The sequence below is a fragment of the Eschrichtius robustus genome, chromosome 3 (assembly GCF_028021215.1).
Source record: "Eschrichtius robustus isolate mEscRob2 chromosome 3, mEscRob2.pri, whole genome shotgun sequence".
NCBI classification, from domain to species: domain Eukaryota; kingdom Metazoa; phylum Chordata; class Mammalia; order Artiodactyla; family Eschrichtiidae; genus Eschrichtius; species Eschrichtius robustus.
The window spans coordinates 137,012,219-137,021,423 of record NC_090826.1 but is presented as its reverse complement, the minus strand read 5'-3'; positions in this window follow the sequence as shown (position 1 = coordinate 137,021,423).

Sequence of the window (9,205 nt, the reverse complement as noted above, 5' to 3'; positions counted from 1 at the left end):
ATCGCCCAATTCAGCACACCACCATCCCCACCCCACCGCAGTTTTTCCCCCTTGGTGTCCATACGTTTGTTCCCTACATCTGTGTCTCAACTGCTGCCCTGCAACCCGGTTCATCTGTACCATTTTTCTAGGTTTCACATACATGTGTTAATATATGATATTTCTTTTTCTCTTTCTGACTTACTTCACTCTGTATGACAGTCTCTCGATCCATCCACATCTCAAAAAATGACCCAATTTCGTTCCTTTTTATGGTTGAGTAATATTCCATTGTATATATGTACCACGGCTTCTTTATCCATTCGTCTGTTGATGGGCATTTAGGTTGCTTCCATGACCTGGCTATTGTAAATAGTGCTGCAACGAACATTCAAGTGCATGTGTCTTTTTGAATTACGGTTTTCTCTGGGTATATGCCCAGTAGTGGGATTGCTGGGTCATATGGTAATTCTATTTTTAGTTTTTTAAGGAACCTCCATATTGTTCTCCATAGTGGCTGTATCAATTTACATTCCCACCAACAGTGCAAGAGGGTTCCGTTTTCTCCACACCCTCTCCAGCATTTGTTGTTTGCAGATTTTCTGATGATGCCCATTCTAAATGGTGTGAGGTGATACCTCATTGTAGTTTTGATTTGCATTTCTCTAATAATTAGTGATGTTGATCAGTTTTTCATGTGCTTCGTGGCCCTCTGTATGTCTTCTTTGGAGAAATGTCTATTTAGGCCTGCCCATTTTTGGATTGGGGTGTTTGTTTCTCTAATATTGAGCTGAATGAGCTGTTTATATATTTTGGAGATTAATCCTTTGTCTGTTGATTCATGTGCAAATATTTTCTCCCATTCTGAGGGTTGCTTTTTCGTATTGTTTATGGTTTCCTTTGCTGTGCAAAAGCTTTGAAGTTTCATTAGGTCCCATTTGTTTATTTTTGTTTTTATTTCCATTACTCTAGGATGTGGATCAAAAAAGATCTTGCTGTGATTTATGTCAAAGAGTGTTCTTCCTATGTTTTCCTCTAAGAGTTTTATAGTGTCCAGTCTTACATTTAGGTCTCTAATCCATTTTGAGTTTATTTCTGTGTATGGTGTTAGGGAGTATTCTAATTTCATTCTTCTACATGTAGCTGTCCAGATTTCCCAGCACCATTTATTGAAGAGACTGTCTTTTCTCCATTGTATATCTTTGCCTCCTTTGTCATAGTTTAATTGACCATACGTGTGTGGGTTTATCGCTGGGCTTTCTATCTTGTTCTATTGATCTATGTTTCTGTTTTTGTGCCAGTACCATATTTTCTTGATTACTGTAGCTTTGTAGTATAGTCTGAAGTCAGGGAGTCTGATTCATCCAGCTCCATTTTTTTGCCTCAAGACTGCTTTGGCTATTCGGGGTCTTTTGTTTCTCCATACAAATTTTAAGATGATTTGTTCTAGTTCCGTAAAAAATGCCATTGGTAATTTGATAGGGATTGCATTGAATATGTAGATTGCTTTGGGTAGTATAGTCATGTTCACAATATTGATTTTTCCAATCCAAGAACATGGTATATCTCTCCACCTGTTGGTATCATCTTTAATTTCTTTCATCAGTGTCTTATAGTTTTCTGCATACAGGTCTTTTGTCTCCCTAGGTAGGTTTATTCCTAGGTATTTTATTCTTTATGTTGCAATGGTAAATGGGAGTGTTTCCATAATTTCTCTTTCAGATTTTTCATCATTGGTGTATAGAAATGCAAGAGATTTCTGTGCATTAATTTTATATCCTTCAACTTTACCAAATTTATTGATTAGCTCTAGTAGTTTTCTGGTGGCATTTTTAGGATTCTCTATGTATAGTATCATGTCATCTGCAAACAGTGACAGTTTTACTTCTTCTTTTCCAATTTGTATTCCGTTTATTTCTTTTTCTTCTCTGATTGCCTTGGCTAGGACTTCCAAAACTATGTTGAATAATAGCGGTGAGAGTGGACATCCTTGTCTCATTCCTGATCTTAGAGGAAATGCTTTCAGTTTTTCACCATTGAGAATGATGTTTGCTGTGGGTTTGTCATATATGGCCTTTATTATGTTGAGGAAAGTTCCCTCTATGCCTACTTTCTGCAGGGCTTTTATCATAAATCGGTGTTGAATTTTGTCAAAAGCTATTTCTGCATCTATTGAGATGATCATATGGTTTTTCTTCTTCAATATGTTAATATGGTGTATCACATTGATTGATTTGCGTATATTGAAGAATCCTTGCATCCCTGGGATAAATCCCACTTGATCGTGGTGTATGATACTTTTAGTATGTTGTTGGATTCTGTTTGCCAGTATTTTGTTGAGGCTTTTTGCATCTATATTCATCAGTGATATTGGTCTGTAATTTTCTTTTTTTGTAGTGTCTTTGTCTGGTTTTGGTATCAGGGTGATGGTGGCCTCATAGAATGAGTTTGGGAGTGTTCCTTCCTCTGCAATTTTTTGGAAGAGTTTGAGAAGGATGGGTGTTAGCTCTTCTCTAAATGTTTGATAGAATTCACCTGTGAAGCCATCTGGACCTGGACTTTTGTTTGTTGGAAGATTTTTAATCACAGTTTCAATTTCATTACTTGTGATTTGTCTGTTCATATTTTCTGTTTCTTCCTGGTTCAGCCTTTGAAGGTTATACCTTTCTAAGAATTTGTCCATTTCTTCCAGGTTGTCCATTTTATTGGCGTAGAGTTGCTTGTAGTAGTCTCTTAGGATGTTTTGTATTTCTGCAGTGTCTATTGTAACTTCTCATTTTTCATTTCTAATTATATTGATTTGAGTCCTCTCCCTCTTTTTCTTGATGAGTCTGGCTAATGGCTTATCAATTTTGTTTACCTTCTCAAAGAACCAGCTTTTAGTTTTATTGATCTTTGCTATTGTTTTCTTAGTTTCTATCTCGTTTATTTCCGCTCTGATCTTTATGATTTTTTTCCTTCTTCTAACTTTGGGTTTTGTTTGTTCTTCTTTAGTTCCTTTTGGTGTAAGATTCGATTGTTTACTTGAGATTTTTCTTGTTTCTTTAGGTAGGCTTCTATAGCTATAAACTTCCCTCTTAGAACTGCTTTTGCTGCATCCCTTAGGTTTTGGATCGTCACGTTTTCATTGTCATTTGTCTCTAGGTATTTTTTGATTTCCTCTTTGATTTCTTCAGTGATCTCTTGGTTATTTAGTAACGTATTGTTTAGCCTCCATGTGTTTGTCTTTTTTACGTTTTTTCCCCAGTAATTCATTTCTAATCTCATAGAGTTGTGGTCAGAAAAGATGCTTGATGTGATTTCAGTTTGCTTAAATTTACTGAGGCTTGATTTGTGACCCAAGATGTGATCTATCCTGGAGAATGTTCCGTGTGCACTTGAGAAGAAAGTGTAATCTGCTGTTTTTGGATGGAATGTCCTATAAATATAAATTAAATCTACCTGGTCTGTTGTATCATTTAAGGCTTCTGTTTCCTTAATTATTTTCCTTTTGGATGATCTGTCCATTGGTGTAAGTGAGGTGTTAAAGTCCCCCACTATTATTGTGTTACTGTCAATTTCCTCTTTTATAGCTGTTAGCAGTTGCCTTATGTATTGAGGTGCTCCTATGTTGGGTGCATATATATTTATAATTGTTATATCTTCTTCTTGGATTGATCCCTTGATCCTTATGTAGTGTCCTTCCTTGTCTCTTGTAACATTCTTTATTTTAAAGTCTATTTTATCTGATATGAGTATAGCTACTCCAGCTTTCTTTTGATTTCCATTTGCATGGAATATCTTTTTCCATCCCCTCACTTTCAGTCTGTATGTGTCCCTAGGTCTGAAGTGGGTCTCTTGTAGACAGCATATATATGGGTCTTGTTTTTGTATCCATTCAGCAAGCCTGTGTCTTTTGGTTGGAGCATTTAATCCATTCATGTTTAAGGTAATTATCGATATGTATGTTCCTATGACCATTTTCTTAATTGTTTTGGGTTTGTTTTTGTAGGTCCTTTTCTTCTCTTGTGTTTCCCACTTAGAGAAGTTCCTTTAGCATTTGTTGTAGAGCTGGTTTGGTGGTGCTGAATTCTCTTAGCTTTTGCTTGTCTCTAAAGCTTTTGATTTCTCCATCAAATCTAAATGAGATCCTTGCCGGGTAGAGTAATCTTGGTTGTAGGTTCTTCCCTTTCATCACTTTAAGTATATCATGCCACTCCCTTCTGGCTTGTAGAGTTTCTGCTGAGAAATCAGCTGTTAACCTTGTGGGAGTTCCCTTGTATGTTATTTGTCGTTTTTCCCTTGCTGCTTTCAATAATTTTTCTTTGTCTTTAATTTTTGCCAATTTGATTACTATGTGTCTCGGCGTGTTTCTCCTTGGGTTTATCCTGTATGGGACTCGCTGCGTTTCCTGGACTTGGGTGGCTATTTCCTTTCCCATGTTAGGGAAGTTTTCGATTATAATCTCTTCAAATATTTTCTCTGATCCTTTCTCTCTCTCTTCTCCTTCTGGGACCCCTATAATGCGAATGTTGCTGTGTTTAATGTTGTCCCAGAGGTCTCTTAGGCTGTCTTCATTTCTTTTCATTCTTTTTTCTTTAGTCTGTTCTGCAGCAGTGAATTCCACCATTCTGTCTTCCAGGTCACTTATCCGTTCTTCTACCTCAGTTGTTCTGCTATTGATTTCTTCTAGTGTAGTTTTCATTTCAGTTGTTATATTGTTCATCTCTGTTTGTTTGTTCTTTAATTCTTCTAGGTCTTTGTTAAACATTTCTTGCATCTTCTCGATCTTTGCCTCAATTCTTATTCCGAGGTCCTGGATGATCTTCTCTATCATTATTCTGAATTCTTTTTCTGGAAGGTTGCCTATCTCCACTTCATTTAGCTGTTTTTCTGGGGTTTTATCTTGTTCCTTTATCTGGTATGTAGCCCTCTGCCTTTTCATCTTGTCTATCTTTCTGTGAATGTGGTTCTTCTTCCACAGGCTGCAGGATTATAGTTTTTCTTGATTCTGCTGTCTGCCCTCTGGTGGTTGAGGCTATCTAAGAGGCTTGATGGGAGGCTCTGGTGGTGGGTAGAGCTGACTGTTGCTGTGATGGTCAGAGCTCAGTAAAACTTTAATCCACTTGACTGTTGATGGATGGGGCTGGGTTCCCTCCCTGTTGGTTGTTTTGCCTGAGGCAACCCAACACTGGAGCCTACCTGGACTCTTTGGTGGGGCTAATGACAGACTCTGGGAAGGCTCACGCCAAGGAATACTTCCCAGAGCTTCTGCTGCCAGTGTCCTTCTCCCCACGGTGAAACAGAGCCATCCCCCGCCTCTGCCGGAGACCTTCCAACACTAGCAGGTAGGTCTGGTTCAGTCTCCCCCGGGGTCACTGCTCCTTCCCCTGGGTCCCGATGCACACACTATTTTGTGTGTGCCTTCCAAGAGTGGGGTCTCTATTACCCCCAGTCCTGTCGAAGTTCTGCAATCAATTCCTACTAGGCTTCAAAGTCTGATTCTCTATGAATTCCTCCTCCTTTTGCCGGACCCCCAGGTTGGGAAACCTGACGTGGGGCTCTGAACCTTCACTCCAGTGGGTGGACTTCTGTGGTATAAGTGTTCGCCAGTCTGTGAGTCACCCACCCACCAGTTATGGGATTTGATTTTACTCTGATTGTGCCCCTCCTACCGTCTCATTGTGGCTTCTGCTTTGTCTTTCGATGAGAGGGTGTTAGAACACATCCCTGGACCCAGGGCAGTATGAATTGTATTATGGTTAGACCTGAGGACTCAGCAGGCCTGTAACTTTGGTCTGTTCTCTCCTGTCTACCTTCCTACGTCTCCAGCTGTCAAGAATGGACAGTCGAACCAGTAGATGTGATGTGTTCAAAGCATTTGCTTCTGATGTCAGATAAGCTCCTTTCCCACATCTAAATTCTCTGTAAAAGCAGAATTTTCGTGTTATTATGTGTATTGTAATAATGCTGCTTAGACTTTTTAGGTTAGAAAACTGGTGGCTTGCCAAAGACCTCCAATATAGAAAATGTCAGTCTCTAGCACTGTCCCATGTGACTTGAGGGGCAAACCTAGATAATACCAGATGGTCACACACTATCTATTTCATTTCTGCCACAGGATTAGCTGTGTAAGTCGGGAAGTCTGTAGGTTTACAGGTGGGTAGTAAATGCCCTGTTACCTGCTAAAGATGAGTATCCGTGGTTTTCTCTAAGGCAGGGTTTCTCAACCAAGGCATTGACTTTTGGGGCCAGATAAACCTTTGCTGTGGTGTGTGAGTCCTGTGCATCGTAGAGTGTTTAGCAAGGTCCCGACCTCTACTCACTAGGTGCCCGTAACATTCCCTCTCTCTCCTCCCAGTTGTGACAACCAAAATCACCTTCAGACTTTCCCAGATGTCCCCTGGGGGGCACAGTTGCACTCAGTGAGAAGCAGTGGACTCAAGGCTACCAATATCTTTGAGGTAGACTTGACGTCCTGTTGTAAAAGACATACTCATTCTCCTGTTTTTATTTTGGAAATTAGATGCCACTGTTCATGATCCTTATTCAGATGTCTGTAATTAAGTTTAGTCAGACTACCCACTCACAGGTGGGACACTGAGACAGAGGGAAACAGCTTGTCCAAGTCATATGGCCACATCCCTTGCCTCCTAAGAAAACGTGTCACAAGTGAAAGCAAGCTGGCTCTTGTAATGTTGACAAGTCTTTTTTTTCAACAAATGTGCCAGTTTTAGAGTTGTTCTTTGCCCTCTAACCTTTTGGAGGGCTTACATAGCCTTCAAGCTTCTAAAGAAACGAAATGGGGCACTCTTTCCCAAGCAGGAAGCAGTTTCACTGGTAGTGTGTGAGAGGCCTTGGGGACTTGGAGGATGAACACTTGTCGAAACAGGGTTTATCCCGATATGCTAGAGTAAGGCTCAGTGCACCACACCGGTGTTATCAGGTGGTGTTGATCAAATAAGTAATACTACAGAGAGAATCTTACTTTAGTCAATTTAAAGTTTTGAGATCTCACTATGTTTTTTAAAACAGGTATTAAATACCTGTTGGTACATAGCAGCCAAAGAAAAACAATGTGGCTATTCCATGCTGAGCTATGCTGTGAGCATTATCAAATAGATACTGGATTCTGAGGCCTTTGTTCAGGAACAAAAAAGAATATAAAATATCTCATTACCACAACTAAGGAGCTGGCCTGTGGCAACTAAGAGCCGGCACAATTAACTAACTAACTGACTATTTTTAAAAATCTCATTAATAGGTATTTAATATGATGTTTTAAAATTTATTTATTTATTTTATTTATTTATTTTTGGCTGCGTTGGGTCTTCCTTGCTGCGTTCGTGCTTTCTCCAGTTGCGGTGAGCGGGGGCTACTCTTCGTTGTGGTGCGTGGGCTTCTCATTGCAGTGGCTACTCTTGTTGCGGAGCATGGGCTCTAGGCGTTTGGGCTTCAGTAGTTGGGGCATGAGGACTGAGTAGTTGTGGCTTTTGGGCTCTAGAGCACAGGCCCAGTAGTGGTGGTGCACAAAATTCATTGCTCCGCGGCGTGTGAGAACTTCCCGGACCAGGGCTTGAATCCTTGTCCCCTGCATTGGCAGGCGGATTCTTAACCACTGTGCCACCAGGGAAGCCTAGGCTCCAACTTTTTTAAAAATGTGTTCCTTCCACCTTCATGGAGCAGGCGTAGGGGATGGGGAGGAGTGAGAACCTGATTGGCAGGCGTCAGTCTCAACCCCAGAAGGGGATGGGGGAGGATCTAAGGGGTGGCACCGGGCCACAGTTGACCCCCAGTGACAGCTAACAGCTGCACTGCTGCCCCTTCCTGCCCCAGGACCTGAGCTCAGGTCCCAGGGCGGCTGGAGAAACGCACTCTTTTTGGTGAGATGCTCTTACTTACTGTGTGGAGCTGCTCCGGCTGCCCCGGCGACCACACCCCTGCAGGGCCCTGTGCCCGTCCTCCCTGCCCCCTACCCAGTGCTCAGAGAACAGCAGTCTCTGTGGGGCAACCTGCTTCCAAGTCCTTCAGTGACCGTGGAGGACTGGGAATGGGCTGGGCTGCCGGGGAGCCTGGGCATCCAACACCTGAGCTCAGCCCTGGGGGCTCACGTGAGGGCAGGGGCTGAGGGGTGCAGGCGGTGAGTGGAGGGGCCTCCAGCCGGCGTCAGTCTGGGCCCGGGACCCAGGGAAAGGCCTCACCCTCTCAGTCCTGACCTGCCGCTCGGGAACCCTCTGGCCCACCAGCCCGAGGCCTGTGGCGCCTGCCGCGGACTGCCTGGCACACGGCAGGGGTGCCAACGCCACACCTGGATTTTGCACGGGGACCATCTGGGGGCTCAGTGCATGGGAAGACGAGCAGCCCCCAGGCCCTGACACGCCCCTTCCATATCCATTGAGAGGTGCCTGATGGAAGGCCGACTGTGCTCCTTTTCAAGCCCCAGGGAATTCACACGGACAGCCCTCCCAACCACAGGTGCCTGCCCACCGGCTCTGGGCCTGCGACCAGCCCAGAACACAGAAGGCACAGAAGTGGGTGCAGGGAGCTGAGCCGGGTCTGCAGAAGGGCAGACATCACAGCATGGTCCACAACTGACTGGACTAGGGTGGGTGAGAACGGGCGGGCAAGCTGAGGGGAGGACAGAGTGTGGCACGTGCTGCCTGCCTGGGCCACGGGGAGAAGGTCAGGTTGCCACCCGCGCCCTCGCTCCACTGCCTGGCGTCCTTTGTGGGGGCGAAGGGCCGGAGGCAGGGCTCCCAAGTAGCTCAAAGGCCAGGGAAGGACACACGGGATGGTCCAGAACCACCCTACCGCTCCAGTGGTGCAGCACCCCCTCTGAGTTCCTACTGCCACCAAAACACATCCCTAAGTCCTTTGGGAAGAATCGCTAGGACCCAGGAAAATGGCCCCTTGCCGTGGTCCAGACTTCAGCAGCTGCAGTTGACCAGAGGGAGCCAGCCATCCGGCCGTGAGCAGGAGGACAGGACACGGGGACAGGGAGAGCCACAGCCGGGCTTCCCGCAGCTGTGCCCACTGCCAGAACCAGCTCCAGCCAATCACAGCCCCCGAGATGCCAAACAGTGACGGGCGAGAGGTCAGCAGGAAACTGACACCCCCTCACTGGAGGGCCTGCCCAGCCGGGGTGCGGGGCACCATCCCCGTCTGAACTCACTGCAGAGCTCAGCCGTCTCCCAGTGACCAAAACACATCACCACGGCCCCAGGGCTGATCCCCGACCAAGGTCAGA